General features: G+C 42.4%; 1 protein-coding gene across 1 annotated transcript in view; it reads right to left on the bottom strand.

The window, feature by feature from the left end:
• The window catches only part of LOC126203183 (netrin receptor UNC5C), a 339,422-nt gene extending 322,562 nt beyond the window's left edge, over positions 1-16,860 (bottom strand). The window contains exon 1 of the mRNA XM_049937425.1: positions 16,699-16,860. The gene's annotated coding sequence lies outside the window, so the exon portion shown is untranslated. The remainder of the gene's footprint in view (positions 1-16,698) is intronic.
• Positions 16,861-19,291: the final 2,431 nt, after the last annotated feature.

A 19,291-nucleotide genomic window follows, 5' to 3' on the forward strand; every position in this document is an offset into this window, starting at 1 on the left:
AAATTAAGATAATTCTCGTTCATTGTTCTGTCTCAGTAGCACATTTTTAATTAGATTACGTTTCCATCACTCTGGAGCATCTTTAGACTAAGTAGCTCCATCAGCAATCTGTCTTGTCTACTCAGAATCACTTGTCAGAGTATTGTGATATGTGATTCTGAGTAGACAAGACGGGTTACTGGCGCAACTACTTAGACCTGCAGATGATCCAGAGTGATCGAAACATGTAGTTTAATTAAAAATGTGCAACTGAGGTGGAACAATGAACGAGAATTATCTTAATTAACTGAACAGTTGCTGGATCTCTCAACAGGATTATATCGATTATAGTTTGTTTAAACTGTTATTGCACATGCGAATTTCAGTCGCATCATTTGTTACGCACTCCAAGAATGTCAATGCGTGGGAGAGAACCTTCGCTTTCTAAAAGTTAATTTTGAGTTTTCCCGTAAGGCTGTTTCACTGCCGCTTATTTCTCAAGATTTCTGTACTTGATGTGCCGTCTATGATCAGTGCAACGCTGGGCTACTGCGTCGATATTGCCCGCCGTAAGTAATTTTCTCCGCATTCACGTGACACATTGTAGACACCAGGCTATCCCAACTCCAGGCTGTCTTTCACTGGACGCAGCGAACCCTTAATTTTCTGTGGATGGCGGAATACTGGTCTAATAACATATCCACGGAATTTGTGTCAAATTTTGCCCGACGTCGCTCTGCAGAATGGAAGGAATGCTGTGTGTTTGTCTTTTTTCGTTCGTTGGATGGGTTCGCGCTTACGTTTACCAGGAAATGCAACTCTTCGTGTAATCTGATATGATTCGTATCTGTTTTTCCAGAACACATTCTTAAGGTGTTTCGATTCAGGTCCCAGGTGATTGTAGTCCGAATCTTCGTCTCTTCTTTGGTGTGCTCTCTCTGCTGAACCCTGCAGGCTTATAGCTGTGTTTGAAAAACATTCGCTGCTCAAGCGTTCCACATGAAATCTCCAGTGTTGACCATTTTGAGACGTTTGGCATCTAAACTGTAAATTTTGAGTGTCTGACTTCGTTTTATAGTGTAAAACAAAAATTACAGCCCATTTTGTCACTCAACAGCAACAATCACAAAGTGAATGTTTATGCTTAGGTGCCTGAAATTTTTTGAGAGAAAGCAGTGTGATGACCTCATGGCGCTCCGTATCGAATCCGATGTCGTCACTGACAAGAGGATGACACGGCAGTCTGTCTCTCTGGGGAAAGAATGCACAACTTTTTTACTTTCTTTACTTAGTTCTACATTTAATATTTCATGGACTATCATTTATTTTCTGTATAAGTCTCATATTTTCGGAACGGAACTAATGAGAATGCAGTGAAGAAGGAATGAAGATTATCGATTAACATCCCGTCAGCAACGAGATCATTAGAGATACAATACAACACAAGATTGGAAAAGCATTAGAAAGAATTCGACCGAGTCCTTTTCAACATGTCTGTCCCAGCAGTTATCTTGAACAATGTAAAGAAACACGGAGTACATAAAGAAACCACGGAGTACATTCATACAATGAAGCTTTCCAGGACCAGCTGTCTCAGTTGCTAGTGAATCTTCTGGGTTCTATGATCGTAGTCCACGAGACTCCGTTGTTGCTGGTGTGTAGCCCACACATCTTCGGAGGTGCTCCTAATCTTCCGAGTGACTCAGTGGATCCAGTACCACCTCTCAAGATGTCCACCGCAGCTCTGGACTAAACGTGAGTAACATAAAAGTTTCATGGATTATGGCCATACATCGATCGACTTCTCTTGATGGGAGCGTGATATTTTCCAATGTAGCTCTGTCTTTTATAAATATAAATTCTATTTGCTGTTGATACTAGCTTCGGTATTGCAGAACTGAGCCAATATGTCACCACAACGTTTCGAAACAAAACTTGTGTTAGCTTCATAGTACTGAAAAAGGTCCGAAATACTGAGAAACAGCACGAATGAAAATTATGACAGTGAATAACGAAAGTGAATGGGGAAAATGCAAGAAATTAGAGATGAGATGGCGTACGATTTAAACGGAAGTTATGCGATATTTTTCACATAACAGAAGAAAGCATTAACGTGAAAGCATTAACTAGACCTGACAAATCTTGCTTTTCTCTGTGAATCGCAAAAATCTGTTACTGCGAAACCGTTACGAAAGATATAAATAACTCAGTTACAAAGTCTATTATCGTAATCGTTAAGATAGCTTTTCTCTTTATGGGTAGTTTGAAAACATGCACAGAACACATTGCGATGACGTATCTGTTTCTAGTCAGTCATACACATGACGAGGATTTTTTTTGTTTAACTCTACTTGTAGGACATTAGTTGTAGCACGAGAACAGTAAATCAGACCAATAGTTCTAGAAATAGCTGCACGAAATCACGCAAATGTATTTCATTGCTTGACTTTTATACCCTGTAATTTTCATTCTCTACCTGCCACTAAAGTCTCGTCGATACAGAGTTGATTACAAACTAAGTAATAGTGCAGTACCTTTTCCAGTAGCTATATTAGGTCGGTGGTCCGAACCCTAGAGTGGAACAAATTTTATCGCCAGTATTTGACTATCAAGAGGAGAGGAATTTTTGGTTTGTTCTGATCCCCAGACTTTGAGCCGCTATCTAGAGTGATATACTAAACTTCTCCACAGTATCTCTCGATGTGAAAGCATGTGACGGGGTTCATGATGATCCGGTCAACAGATGCGGACGTTAATCTCGGCTGACAACGCTCACGTTATCAACAACATAAACGAGACATTAAACCTCCACTCACGCTCACCACTGTCACCTAACTCAGTCTGTACACTTACTTCTTCCATTAAACCATATGACAATCACAGGTTTCACTCGTACACTCACTAGTATACTTTAATTTACAATTACCTTCAGATCCAGTATTGTATGTAGCTGAGGAAACTTCTTAACAGTGTGGCATATGTATTATCGCCCAGTTAAATAATGCGAGAAAAAAGAATTATTGTATCAATCGCTGAATCCTCTAAAACTACGATTATGTCGTATTTCACAAACAAAGGATCTTTACAATACATTTTGCGAGGAAATAAAACCTTTCCAATTAAGTGACGGATCCTGCCTCTCAGGATCTTCCAACCAACAATGATGTACGAATTTCCTTTTACTAGCTCCATTTGAGAAGTACGGGTAGACGTCCGGCTATGGTATTGATGTAGGTAGTATCCCGAAATTTGCCTAATGGTAATGAAGGGAACTTCCGAAAACCTAAATCACGACCATTGGAAGAGAATTTGAAAATAATACGTCCTAGCATTACGTCAACTTTACAAAACCCTGATTTAACGACCAGTGAACTTTATAGACGCAGAAGCGTAAGTTTTGAGGTACAAGGAAAAGGCATGCAACGAGGTCTATTTAAGGAGAACATCGCTCTGTAGGTAAACGGTCATTTCGCTTTTGAGGCTCCGAGAGACACGAATGTTTAATGCTATGCTGTTTCCGTTCACAAGTCCATGTTTGGGTGTCTATTGCAATTGCAGTGAAGCGCCTGAGAGAAAGTTTGGATAGTTGCTTCAAAGAGAAAAAACCAAATTGCCATCCTAATCCTGTCCAGCTGGGGAAGCCTTCAGTCACTAATAAACTAGAAGAGACTATAAAATTTAACCTCTCTAAAACTCCCTCATTGTTGTGGTCTTCAGTCTGAAGATAAATTCAGTGAAGCTCTCCGCTGGTATTCTTATTTCCTTATTATTAGAGCTACCTCTGCATTACTCTGATTCGATATTGTATTTATAGCCCTATACTCACCTGACCAAAAAGTTCTGTTCTCCCTGACACTGTCACTAATCTGTCCTCCGTTATATATTGCAGAGTGTACACGTGTATGTATGGGATTACCGCCGAACTTTTGGACCGATTTCAACCAAATTTGGCACAGGAACACTGCGCCTCATGAGTATCAGCATCAGTAGGAGCAGCCCCTGGCGTTCAGGTTGCCCTGTACAACAAACATGTTGTGCGGGAACAATATCATCAGGCTGCCAAATCAACTACCTTTGCAGCGCAGCCTACATTACATGTCAAGGGCAAGAAACGTTTTCTGAGCCCCAACATACAAGCTGCACTGCATGACAGGCGTGTTGCGTTGGAGTAGTATTGGCCTGCTTCATCGACCTGCTTTCCATGGTGCCCTGTACATCAGCGGCACATAAATGATTTCCAAGCCTCTGGTGTGTTCAAAAAAATGTTCAAATGTGTGTGAAATCTTATGGGACTTAACTGCTAAGGTCATAAGTCCCTAAGCTTACACACTACTTAAGCTAAATTATCGTAAGGACAAACACACACACCCATGCCCGAGCGAGGACTCGAACCTCCGCCAGGATCAGCCGCACAGTCCATGGCTGCAGTGTGATGTGTAGAGAGCCCTGCATGACAGGCATGTTGTGGGTGCAGTGTTGGCTTGATTTATTGAACTGTATTCAGGGGCTAGAAGTACTGACGAACATGACTAGGGAGTGGCTGAGATAGATAGAGGAGAGATGGACAAGGGGAGGAGAAAGTGAAGAGAGAGAAGGGAGGAGGGGGTTGTTGGAGGCAGGTGGAAGATATGGAGGAGTGGTGGGTGGGTGGAAAAGTAAGAAGGACAGACAGAGATGGAAATAAGTAGGGGGAGGAGTATATGGACACAGGGGAAAGTGAGGCAGATAGGTCAGAGAGGGGGAGTGGAGGGAATAGACAAAGACAGGGAAGGAGGAGATGAAGAGACAGAGACATAGAGGCAGTCAGACGAAGGGAGGAAGAGATGGACAAAAGAGGGGGAGAAGCACATGTGTTCAGTATATGTGTGTGTCACATTTCTCAAATGCATATGCAGGCAAAGCTGCAGGAAAAAAGTCTAATTCCCACTACATCTAATTTCAATCTAATTGTTTCCTTTTTTAAATTCCCTGAACTACCAATCTAATTAGTGGAGCTAACATTCCGACTGGGAGAACGTCAGTTTTGTTCTTCCTGATTATACATCATTCTGTTTTGTACCCACCCAGTGATCTAAAGTTGTATGTGTGTGTGTGTGTGGGAGGGGGGGGGGGGGGCAGGGAGAGGGACAATCTTGGCTCCAGAAAATTTTACACAATAGGATTCCATCAACTAAAACACGGACTAGAGCCCCATACGCCCTCACGAAAAATAACGGCTTTAGTTTCGCCCTGCTTTCAGTCACTCACAGGGCCAGCATAGCAAGACCATGTTGGCTTATTGTTTCAATTATCCGCACTATTGCTCTTGCACCTACTGAAAATGTTGCTGCCCTTCTTCAGAAGCGATGGTTTAGTCTAGCTTCACCACAAATACCCCTTCGTTGTGGCAGCACCTACAGTACGGCTGTCTGCCTCACTGAGGCGCGCAAGCCACGCCGCCTTGGGAAGGCACGTGGTTCCGGGTGGGAGGGTGTGGGAAGAAAGGGGGCTCATTTAGTCTCTGTATTTGATCGAACGCCTGCCTCGTCTCTATACATCAAGCATGTAGTTGGAAGAACTGAGTAAACACCTAAAATTATCTTACGTTTTTTGTTGACGGGACGAATAGGGGCGACACGTAAGCCTATCTGATGCGAAGTGATTACCAGTGGATGATGTCCAACACGAACTACGGTCGTGTGTGTATTCAGAAGTTGGGCAAGACCACATGAACGCGCCGCATTGTGTTCTCCAAGCCGAGAATAAGCTGGATAAACTTTGCTGATGTGCCGCCTTGGAATAACACGAGGCCCAGGCGAGCGCCGGCTGGCATGGAGATATGAATGACAGCCCGATAAACTTCCTGCGCGTCGCCTGCATCGGCAGCCGGGTCGCGCGCGTGTCTTCTGTCTAGGCCAGCCGACCGCCTTTGCTCTGCGGCTGGATATTCATCTCCAGAGGAGGACCTCCTCGGACGTCCGTCCGGCTCCCGCTAAGTGCATTAACGAGACGCCAAAGAGCATCGATCGGCAGTGTTATGAAAGACCTAATTAGGTTTCCTCCTGAAAGCGGTCGTCCGCGCGCGCGCGGCGGCGTGTCTTTGCGAGCCGTGCGACTCCGGGACGTGTAAAGTAATTACGTGTTGCAAACTTGTCCGCCGCCGCGAAAATTGCCTAACCGTTCGAAAATTACTTGTTATTCTCGCATCCCGTCCTCGCTGTCGGCGAGGTAAAATGTAATGTTTTGGAGATGACAGGCGCCAGTTACGAAAAGCGCAAGGTAAAGCTAGGCAGGGCGGTTTCTGCACGCATTACCCTTCCGCCAGAGAAACGAGGCCTTGGACGACCTGCCGACTTACGCTTTTCTTACGAGACGTTTTGAGAACCGTGGATTAACGCCCTCACTACCATTGGGACATCGCACCCCCGCGTGTCAAGTCAAAACACGGCAACTTTTAGTTACGTCACCGAAAAACACACGTGAAATGCTTAACGTGCAAGAAAAACGTCACGTCTCTACTTCGCAGTTTGTCCACCGCAGGGAAGATGTCAGCTTTGTTGTAGGCCACTTAATGATGCACTACGGCAAGAAGAGTGTCACTTCAGCGTTGCTACTGGCAGATGATCAAAGGGTCATTGACGATAGGCAGTAAATTCTGGCCGTGAAACTTTCATTTGTAAGGGAAGTTGAATGTAATTATTAATATAATTGATTATATCAATGTCACTGTTTATACAGTGTCTGCATGTCTGTAGCAACAAACAGACACTGTTTTGACGATTACAGTGGTAAATATTACGAAATTTTGTGCGTTACAGTGTACAAGGAAAAAAGACATTTCTGATATAAAGAAAGTTCACATAGCATCCCTTTTCTCGGAATAAATTACTTATACAAAAGGAGCCCGCCCGGTTGGCCGTGCGGTCTAACGCATGGCTTTCCGGGCGGGAAGGAGCGCCTGGTCCCCGGCACGAATCCGCCCGGCGGATTTGTGTCGAGGTCCGGTGAATCGGCCAGTCTGTGGATGATTTTTAGGCGGTTTTCCATCTGCCACGGCGAATGCGGGCTGGTTCCCCTTATTCCGCCTCAGTTACACTATGTCGGCGACTGATGCGCAAACAAGATCTCCACGTACCCGTACACCACCATTACTCTACCACGCAAACTTGGGGTTACACTCGTCTGATGTGAAACGTTCCCGGGGGGGTCCACCGGGGGCCGAACCGCACACTAATCCTGGTTTCGGTGTGGGGCGGCGGAGGGGTGAAGTGGACTGCGGTAGTCGTCGTGGGGTTGTGGACCACTGCGGCTGCGGCGGGGACGGAGCCTCTCCGTCGTTTCTAGGTACCCGGTTAACATACAATACAATACAATATACAAAAGTTGCCTTTAATTGTGAGAAGGATGCAGAAATGATTGCTATAGCACTGAATGTAGTATATCTTCAAGTTTTATTCCCGCCTAATACCCTTAGTTCTAGACGTTCCCGCTAGATGGCATGCGCGAATGACTTATTTCAACAGTTATCATGGCGTCGCATAACGGCGCAGAGCATGTGGAGTGTTGTTTATGCTTTCGTGCAGATACGCTAGTAAAGTTCAGAAACGATTCAGGAATAAATATCGCAAGCCATGACCTCAAAGATAAACTGTTATTAATTCGTACAATTGTTTCATCGAAATTGACTGTGTACCACATAGGACGCCGGGTCGGCTAGCAGTCTCTGACGCAGAAACTGACCAAGTTTGGCAGCCTTACATACGTAGTCCTGGTAAATCAACGAGACGTGTCAGCTTAGAATTGAATATGCCTAGTGTTAAGGTGTGGGAAGGTATGACGGAAACGCTTGTCATTCAGAGCCTACAAACTGCAACTGTCGCAAGCTTCAAGAGAAAGTGACAAGGAAAAACGAATTGAATTTAGTGTAGAAATGTTTAACAAAATATGATTTTCTATATGAAATTATGTTCACTGACGAAGCCACTTGCGGTAAAGTAAATCGACATGATGTTAGGGGTGAGCAGGAACCACTTCGCGCAATCTAACATATACGGGACTCGCCTAAGGTAAATGTTTTTTGCCCTGTAAGCTGCAACAAGATTCATGGTCCTTTCCTTTTTTCCGAGTCAACTGTAACAGGCATATCGTAGCTGGACGTGCTTGAACATCGTCTAATGCTTCAGTTACAACAGGATATGTGTACAGAATTTATTTTTTAGCAAAATTGCGCTCCACCACTTTATCATCTTGATGTCGCGTATCTCCGTAGGAATGTGGCGACATGGACTGGATGTGACGGAACAATATCCTGGACACAATGATCGCCTGATTTAACCCCAATGGATCTCTGTATATGGGGTTACATTAAAGACACAGTGTTGTTCCTCCATTTCCAGGAAGCATCGAAGAGCTGCGACAACGGATAACACAAGCAGTTGCCACCATACAGCAGTTGCTCGCCTTGGAAAACACAAGCAGGAATTATGAAGAACGGGAGAAGAAAAATCAGCAGGTTTAGCATCTCCAGCTATTAATACTCCCATATGTGAAATTTGCTAAGCTAAAAACCATACAGCTTATGCACAACCTGATAGGCTAACAAATTTCAGTTCGTTGTAAGTGGTTTTCATAGTTCCGCAACAAAAAGCGTTGATACACCACTGTACTGCACAGATCATTTTGACTTACCTTACCTTAGCGTTGTGGCTAATTTTTCGTCAGGAAATATACAAATATCTATTTGACGAACCCTTCCTGAGATCTTCTTTAGCCAGATCTAGGATATAGTTAAACTGGCAATATTTACCCTGAAGAACTTATCGAACGTTTGGTCATCGTTTAACAGACTATTGGTGTGTATCTGAAAGAAACCTCCGTCAAGTCTTTTCCTACAGAAGGGATACTTAAGCTTTCTCATCGTGCAACGGTTTGGGCAGAATATGTTCTTTCTAATTTCCTTACAGCACTAATTACAATAATAAATCGTGATCATTCATTTTGTGAAACATGCGTCTACTCACACGAACTGTTCACGATTAAACCTAAGAACAACACTGGGCTGCAGGCTACTTGCACGCAGTCTGTTCAACTTCTCTTTTCCCCATACTGCAGAAACATGTGGCTTTCGATCCAGCGTCAGTAATAACGTCGATATGTTAACAACACTTCGCATGCGACAACATAACACCTTAGGTGGACGAAACGTAAATTAGCAAAGTAGCAAATTCTTCAAATTTTATGCGATGTTTCGCTAAATTAACGAGTATGGCAATAAGTGTGTCAATATCGAGAAACTAGACACGTCATCATCAAAGGGTGGTGTGAAACCGTAAGCAAGAAGAAATGGATTTTTTATTCCTACTAGTCTGCCTGAAATCGAATAATATAGCGAAGAAAATGCACAAATCTGAAAGAAGTTTTTTTTTAATATAAAGGAGAACTTGTACTGAAGAACTGACCTCAGGAGCTGAAGTAGCTTTGGTTCATTTACACACAGTAATTTTTACAGGAAGGTAATAAGAAACTCATTTATCTCACGTACTGCTATCGGCTGCAGACCACAGCCCCTTCGTGAGAAGCACTCGTTTAATGCTTTTGCCATGACCGTCACTCGCACTGAGACGCTCGCGTCAGAGTAACCCAATCTTTCGCACTGAGATACGGGGTCTGCTCAAAAAATTTCAGAACATTCATAATTTCGTGCCAATGGTGTGTTGAAGTGAAACGCAGTGTGCATCCCTGCACACGCCTGTATTTATTGTGTAACTGCCGCAAGTTTCATTGTAGTACGTCTGTTAGTTATTGTTCAGTGCTGTATTGAGTAGAATGTTGCGTCGCACAGTCCGCGAATTTCGAGATGCCAGAATTAGAGGAGCAACGCGTCTGCATTAAATTTTGCATGAAACTCGACAAAACCTTTACAGAGACATACCAAATGATGCAGGGAGCCTTCGGTGATGAGCGCTTAAGCCGCGCTCGATGTTACGAATGGTTCACACGGTTTAAAAATGGCAGGACGGAAGTTAAAGCTGACCCTCGTTCAGGACGCTCTTCGACGTCTACCGACGACGCCCATGTCAGGAACGTCAACGAAATTGTGGGTGCCAATCGAAGACTGAAAGATTGCAGAAGAATATAAAATTTCTGTTAGATCATGTCATGAAATCCTGAGACAGCATCCAGGAATGCATCGTATTGCCGCCAAATTCGACCCAAGGCTCATGAGTCTACAGCATAAAAACATTTTCCTTTCAATCTGTGAGGAGCTTTTGGATCGCGCAAATGAGAAAAGGATGTTCCTTAAGCGAATCATAACTGGTGATGAAACATGGGGCCACGGTTATGATGTTGAGACCAAGGTTTGGTCTTCACACTGTGTCGTGAAAGGTTCTTCAAAAAGGCTCGTTAGGTCAGTTCAAATGTCAAAGCCATGCTGATAGTAGTTTATGCTGAATTCGTGCCGTAGGGGCAACCTGTTAGTCGATGGTGCTATCAGGACGTGTTGCGACGCCTGCAGGCAAATGTGAGAAATGTGGCGAGAGAATTCATGGCGGTTGCATCACGTTAACTCAACCGCGTATTCATCCCTTTTAGTGCGTGACTACTGCACAAAAAACGCAATCACTGTGCTGCCTCGTCCTCCAAACTCGACCCCTGTGGCCATTTTTTTTTTATTTCCGAAGTTGAAAACCCCGTTGAAAGAACCAAGATTTACAACGACAGGCGAAGTCAAAGAAAATTCACAGACGGCGCTCCTCGAGATCTAGCAAGAGGAAGAGGCGTCGCAGGACTACTCCCGGAAGTGAAAACGGCTTTGGGATTAGTGTATCAATCGTGGAGGAGAGTATTTCGGAGACCAAGCACAATAAGTAACAGGTAAGCGTAGAAAAATTTTGTGGACAAAGTTCTGCAATTTTTTTAACAGATCTCGTGTATAATCTAAAAGGTTTAACAGACAAGTTTTAACGTTGAAAATCATGTAATGTATCGTAATTCGGCGCGCAAATTACCCAGACTATATTCAGGCTATATCTGAGAATGAGAGCATCTAGCTTAAACATATTAAGACTTTGAATACCGACACATTACAAAACTATTACTTTGCAGTCGTATTGCATTTCAGTATTGCCGGCCGTTGTGGCCGAGCGGTTCTAAGCGCTTCAGTCCGACACCGCGCGACTGCTACGATCGCAGGTTCGAATCCTGCCTCGGGCATGAATGTGTGTGATGTCCTTAGGTTAATTAGGTTTAAGTATTTCTAAGTTCTAGGTGACTGATGACCTCAGATGTTAAGTCCCATAGTGCTAAGAGCCATTTGGACCATTTTTGAACTTATATTATTGTTTACTGCATCCCTTAGAAGTGGCTGGTGAATGCATACGACTGTAAAAACAACGGTTTTGTTTGTTACAAAATAACATTTTCTGCTGACTGTCACGATTTGCACATATTTATTTTTGGCATGACGCGTTTCGGAAAGTAATATACATTACCAACTGCGTTTTTCGTGTATTGCATTTTTAGGCGAGAAGTTTGCAGTGTGTGTGCAGCTACATTAATCTGAGACCTTTACTGTATTTTACAAGACTCTATATTACGCCAAAGGCACCAGAACAATGCAGCAATCCACAGATCGCAAACATTACTTCTAAAATGTTTAACACTCGAAAAACGCACTTCATAATGGGAATTACTTCACGAAACGCGTTGTGCAGAAAATAAATAGCGGAAAAACATGGCTGGCAGCAACAAATGTTATTTTATAACACAGAAGAGCATTCAAATTTAAGCCAGTTTCTAAAAGTCTCCAGTATTGTTAAATTAATTGTGACTAACAAAATCTTCATTCTCTTTTGACCATAAATGCGGATTTTTCGAAGATCTACCTGTATGTGCTTCAGCATATCTGAGTTGTGCCCACCGTGGTAAGTATATAGTACTGTTAGTTTCATTTCATGTAGTCGGCAAATATTCGGTAATCACCGATTTTTCAAAATGACTTAAGCTGTGTCCACATCACCGTGTGAACAGACACGTACACACACACACACACACACACACACACACACACACACACACACACGCACAACACACACCACTAACGTAATACGGGTAAAAATATAACAGTTTCTATCTTAGTTACGCTGTCGTGCCTCAAACAACTATCAGGCGACATTCATTCAGGAAATAAACAAAATTGTTACTGTAACGAAACTTTCCATAAGACTCCGTAATAATCTTAAAACTCCTTTACAATATTTTTTGAAAATTAATGAAAATTCTTCAGGACCACATTAGCTGTAGGTGCATCTTCAGATAATAATTTGTATTGTATACAAAAGATGTTTTTATAAAATGCTGTTTATATATAGTGTACAATAGCGAGAAGAAGAAATAAGTTTTTACGTACAAGCTTTCGCTTCATAAACCTAGAGAGAATGTACAGTATCCCATCGTTTATATTGTAAACCAATTAATTGCGTTACCTCTTAAAAGGCTAATATAATTACTTGTGGTGTTACAGTTCTTATTTCCGTACCTCGTAAGGAAACTGGATGAGAAATTAGACAAAAGTGGTAGAAATCAGCGTGTTACCACAGCACAAATAAAGGAGACGAACACCACAACATCAAAGCCATGGAAAGCTGTAGATTGTGTAAAAAATCCGCAGCTACCAACATAAAAATTCAATGGCTTCATGAAAGAAAGGAAATAAAATAACCCACTGAAGACAGCACAAAAATTTCTGAAACAGGACAGCAAATCACTGCAAATTAAAACATATTGAGCAATAACAGTGATAATGAGCACCTCGCAGCGAAAGATATCACTCACCGAAGTTGTTCAAAATGGTTCAAATGGCTCTAAGCACTATGGGACTTAACATCTATGGTCATCAGTCCCCTAGAACTTAGAACTACTTAAACCTAACTAACCTAAGGACAGCACACAACACCCAGCCATCACGAGGCAGAGAAAATCCCTGACCCCGCCGGGAATCGAACCCGGGAACCCGGGCGTGGGAAGCGAGAACGCTACCGCACGACCACGAGATGCGGGCACACCGAAGTTGTGTTGTAACAGAATCAAGATCTAAAAAGTTGCCTAATTAAAGCAGTCCACACAAAAAAAGGAGTGCACTTAGTACATACAAGATGTCTGTCGGGTGGATAAAACAAAGTTCATGTCGATCACCTTCAGACGAACATGAGCCGACAGAATTCTTTTATCCGACAGTAGCTGAGCATAAATAGGAAAAAAAGGGGCAGCTAGCGAACAACTTATAAACCAGGAAGAACTGAGAAGAAAAAACTTTTTGGAAATTTTCCAATAAAAGTGCTAAGACAGTGGTAAAAGAACTATGAAAGTATAAAAGTGATCATCTTGCATTAGGCTATTGAGAGTCCCTCTTGTACTGTATCCATTATCGTGGGCTATTGTGACAGTCGCACAGTAGAAGAGGTCACTGAGAGGTACTACTAGGAATTGAACGCGGCCCGAGTATTTTATAAAAAACACTTTTTGTATTCACTATAGAGTACCAGCTGAAGATGCGCCTGTAATGCTGTGAAGTGGACTGTGTTGCCTAATAAAAGAACATTTCTACAGCTAATGAGGCCTTGAAGAATTTTCATTCGTGTTCAAAAAAATTTAAAAGATTTTTTTAGATTTTGGAGAACTTTTAGAAATTTCTTTACCGTAACAATGTGTAATCTAAGCTGCTGGTGCCCTGAGTACAAAATAATCTGTACTAATGTGCTTGGCACGGCAGAAAGGGCGTATTTTAAACTTTTAAATTACAATAAAAATACTCTAAATAAAAAAAGGCAATTGCGAAGACGATTAAGACATTATGATCCGGAAGAATTGTGATCTGTTCGTATCGAAACTACTTGCCCTATAGAAACATGCATGGACTCTTGAAAATCGTTGATGATCGTTCGAGTCGCAACTCGCGCTCTTCAAACGGTATTAAATCTGCCCTGAAAACATCTAACCAGATGGATACAGAAAGGTTTTTATTCGTACTCACAGCTACGTCTACTGAATAAAATACGTTCGTGCGGCTTATAGAACCAAGTTTGCGATTATATTGAAAATATATTGACATACAAAATGCAGTAAATTATCCTGGATGTAAATTACGTTGCAGACGAGTAATGAATTATTATTGATACTATACAATGATGAGTTAATCGACCGTATTAGTTGCAATATCAGACTTTTAGATGATGGTATGGCTATCTACGGGAGAGTTTTACTCAAGAAAAATTGTAGTAAAATTCAGTTAGATGCTGACAAAGCAGCATACGAATGCAAAGAGTGGTAACTACCTCTTCATGTAGAAGAAATGGAAAAAAGTAGTAGTCTTCGGCCAAATGATTAAGAAATCAGAACTATAACTTTATCAGGGAAACAGCTACGTAGTGAGCCTCCTTTGCATTTTTCATGGTTGGTGTACGATATACGTACTACATAATATGCGCCAGAATGCTCCCCGAAAATTCTTCTGTCACATGCAATGCAGCATATCCGAACTTTTGTTGTTGTTGTGTCAGTTATTTATAACGAAAAGTGTGTTAAATATGCGGTAGATCTCTGGCTGCCACACGCATCGAATGACCGAACTGTCACCTTCTACTGTGGTCTAGACCTCAGACTACGCTACAGATTAGTCTGCCTGCTACACTCGATCCGGAGTCCGTCGTCTCACGCACATAGCTTGACGTAAAGATCTACACTACATGATTACTCTGCAATTCACACTTAAGTGTGGTGAAATTTTCATAGAAGCATTTTCAGACTCTTTCTCAACTGTTACATTCTGGAGTAGTGAGTGGGAAAAAATGAAACCTAAATTTTTTCGTGTGACCTTAATTTCTCAAACATTGGGATTATACAGCCAAATAGTTGTAAATACCTGTTTGGTACAATTGACCTAGGTTTCGACACCTACCAAGGGTGCCATTATCAGGATGGCTTGAGCATAGCTGCTCTGAATTCTGACCATTGCTTTCTCACAATTTAATTTTACGGTTTCTCAAAGTTTCATTCTGATGAAGACGCCCTTAGTACGTGTCGAAAGTACCACACAGCTATTTGCAATCACTTGGCTGTATAATTCCTATGTTTGAAAATTGTATACGGTTGCTGAGAAACAGTGATGTTTACAACTGTAGCATTAATTTCTCTTATTTTATTACAATGGCCATTTCTCTACATATAGGTGAGAATAAAAAAATATTTTGATATTCAGAGGATAAAGATGGTTATTGAAATTTCGTGAAACGATCTAGCTGCAACGAAAAATGTCTTTGCTTTGACATTTGCCACTACAGTTCGCTTATCATACTCGTCACACTCTCTCTCCTATTTCGAGAAAATGCAGAACGGGCTGCCCTTCTTTGAACTTTTTCGATGTTCACCGTCAGTACTATCAGGTAGAATCCGACATCGCGCAGCAGTACTCCAGTAGAGGACGGACAAGAGTAGTCGAGGCAGTCTCTATGGTAGATTTGGTAAATCGTCCAGCTGTTCTATCTATAAAACCCAGCCTTTGTTTCGCCTTCTCCACATTTTCTATGTGATGGTTAGAAATTAAGTTGTTAGTAATTGTGGTCCCTAGGTATTTAGTTGAAACGACAACGATTACAACTGTCCGTGTAACCGAAATTTAATTTTTCTTTTTGAGGACAGTACACGTTTTATTGTGTGGTGTCCATAGCCTCATTTCGCACCATGCTGTTCGAGTTGACCTCATGACGGCCTTACTAGTCGGCAAACGACAGCATCATCTGCAAGCTATCTGAGGACTATTCAGATTGTCTCTTAAATCGTTTATATAGATTAAGAGTAACAAAGGGCCTACAGTAATTTCCTCGGGAGTCCTAGATATCATTTCGGTTTCACTCGATGACTTCCCGCCAGTTAAGCGAACTGTGACCTTTCTGACAGGAAATCTCGTAAGTGAGACAGTTTTCCATAGGCACGCTGTTCGATTAGAAACCGCTTGTAAGGAACGGTGCCAAAAGTGTTCTGGTTATCGAGAAATGAGTAACCAACTTCAGATCTCCTATCGATACCCACCATTACTTCGTGACAATGTGCAGAAGTACAAAGTGGAATGCCCACATAATTCTAGTTGCAGGTAAAGCAGATGGTAAGCTATGATCTACCGTTTGGTTGTGGGATAAATGAAAAGAAAATGGCTCTGAGCACTATGGGACTTAACATCCATGCGACCGTAGCAGTCGCGCGGTTCCGGAGTGAAGCGCCTAGAACCGCTCGGGAGAAATATAGTTTACCTGCTAAGAGATGATCGTTTATAGAATAGTAATAAGAGAAAACCGAAAGTATGCAAAAGAAGGGCGGCGCTTGTTCGATTGACAGGGATTGTAACAGAAACGCCCGTAGATGGTAACTGGCCAACACCTAAGAACGACGCTGTCTGTCTCACGAATGTCTTTGTAGAAAATGTGAAGGATCGGCTTTCAGCACTAAAGCTACAAATTTCTTTCATCTATTAGTGCCCGGAAAGATAAAGTTACAGTACTGATAACTTGTACAGAGACAAACAAAAATCACCATTCTTCCCGCGTCTTACGGGAATGTAACTGGAAGAAACTTTGATCAGTGATACATTAAAAAGAACCCTGCGTCACATAACATACTCGGTATAATTTGTTGTTGACAGTGTCGGCGCGGAAGGAAATATTATTCTACAGAAAAATATTCACATACGTTTCTCTGCATGGAGACGGTCATTGTAACAGGAAACTGCTGTACTCCGATGCACTCACTCACTGCTGTTAGTTCACACTTGCACAGTTCACGCGCGTGGTCCAGCAACTTCACCGGCGCACCTCCCGGCAGCGGATCTGAACGTCCGTTCGCGCACTCGGCCACGAGACGACTGACTATACCTGAGGCTGTCGGTTGCGTGCTCCCCCGCCAGCTGCCGAGTCCGGGCAACCAGCAGGTAGCCAGTATCCCCCCTCCACCGCTCCCAAGACACACTCCTGGAAATTGCTGCCCTCTAGCAGTCAGACGGCAAACTACTCGAGCGCTTGTAGGAGTGAGCCACGACCACACGAGCAGAGGGGCTGGTTTTACATCGCTAACCCTTTTTGGATCAGGTTACTGATAGCCTGTGAGTGTAGTTAGGTTTTGAATTCTACCACAACCAAACCGCTACCACTTAATGTTTGTGAGAATGATTTCGTTTGATTGATTTTGAAGATAAGCGTCTTCAGTTTTGGTTGATCATATGTTAGGACACCTGGTTCTTGTGTCCTGACTTGTTTGCTTGGGTGTTCCAACCGTCGGCCAGTCAATAAAAGTGAGTCTCAATGACAATTTGGTAACTGGGTAATGTCCACAGCAGTACACAGACCTAATTTCTCAGGATGCACCCGCTCTCCTGAATAAATTCCTGCTACCAGGACAGCAACTTTTCTGCATTCAGTAAACTTTACTACTTAGGTCGGCTGTGCCATTAGCAAAGAGAGAAATCTAATCATTCGCAATAATTTATGAACAAACGCCCGTCAACTGTGTTTCGGTTTTCAGCTTTTTATTTGCAATGCGTACCTTGGAACGGAAGCTTCTTTGTCATGATTTTAAACATTCAAATGAGGCTTGCCGTCTCTGGTAGAGCATTTGCACCCGGGAAATGTTATGTAGTTACACAAATGTAAAAAAAGAAAAAGAAAAAAAGGGCGTTAATGAAAGACAACCTCAGAGTTATGCAATACTTGCCTGTTGTATGAAATACTTTCACTGGTGTGCCCTGATGAAAGTCCTCGAGAATGCGTGTTTTTGTTTTACACATATCGTCACAAGCGTAAGAAGGACATATCAAAAATAGCCCTCTACGCGACAAAAGACATCGTTTACAGTCATATTTTATGGATATGACACACTGGAAAAACAGAACAGCTCTCAACATAATTTTCTTATTATTACGAGAAATTATGTAAATTAAAATGAAAAAAGTTACACTTTTCTATCAAGTTTATGTTTGAATGTACAGGAAATGAGAACTTGAAACAAGAGATACAATGAGCGGGTTGCCATAAGACAAAGTTTCTTGAAAGTATGTAGAACTCGAGTGTTCGCTGTCCGTCTTTTCGTTCAGTTTATATGATTTTTTCTGCGTTTTTGTGCTTGACGTACCGGTCGGCTTCCGCTGAGCTGTTTTTTGCAGCCTGCCCACTCATAAAAACAACAAAAACGTCTTTTACTAAGCACGCGGGTAAACTAAAGTGCAAATAACGTGGAGTGGTTTTAGAACATCGCGTTCGTTCAGTACTGTATGCTATGCGTGCATCAAAGCCTAATGGCAGCATTAGACACACAAAATCAAAGCAATGCTAATGGCACTAAAAGCATACTACGAGACCCAACTTTGACGTACAACTCAGTACAAGTCTACGCAATTAGCGTTGCTAATGGCCTTACACTTTGCTGTCGTACGAGGCTTGTCCTTACTCGACCGTGCTGACAAGATCATCTCATGGTAATGACTGTCTTATCGTGTCCTAGCACCGTCTGACTACAAACTTTGAATGACAATTCGCACATCTTCGTGCTCGTTAGGAAATGATCGTTTCTGGTAACAAGCGCCGACTTCTTAACACTCGAATCGTAACATTTCCATACCGGTGTGACTTTAGTACTGTTAATTAACAGAGTTACCCTGGCACCTAAGTGTTTTACAGTTATTGGCTTTAGCTTAGTAATTATCAGTGAGTATTGGCTACTTGGCACTGACGTCGCCATCCTCTCCCCAGCAGGTAGCGTCAGTCTGGTCTCACGGTCTCTCTCGCGTCCCAGTAGCCACCTCACTCCACTGCCAGCTTATACGTAGCCACCTGTAGCTTTACTGAGTCATATTCGCCCCACCCAAGTGGGAGTAAATGCGTCGGTCTCTTTAAAGCGCTGTCCTTCCCACGTTCTTGAATAAAACTTGACCTGTTGCCTCGAAGGATACTACTTTTACAAACTGCGACATGTAGAGTACAGTATCACAAACTTCTCTAGATAAGAAAATGTGAGACGGAGACACTTAGTTTTTTCCCTGGCGTCGTAGTTCTTGGAAGTTAATAGGTATAGGCATATTCACACGTCGGTGGCTCATAAATCGTTCCACAGGATATCGCTTGACTACAGTTGTTTGACTAATCATTATGTGCTGCTTCACAAGCTGAATGAAGGCAAATAAGTAATTTTTTTCCGTGACATGTGGTACTTAACATTATCGAGCCGTGACACACATTGCTATTGATTGCTATTAGTATCTCTAATTAGTTTGCGGAGGCTATTACAAGCAACG

The sequence above is a fragment of the Schistocerca nitens genome, chromosome 9, assembly GCF_023898315.1.
Source record: "Schistocerca nitens isolate TAMUIC-IGC-003100 chromosome 9, iqSchNite1.1, whole genome shotgun sequence".
Classification (NCBI taxonomy): Eukaryota; Metazoa; Arthropoda; class Insecta; order Orthoptera; family Acrididae; genus Schistocerca; species Schistocerca nitens.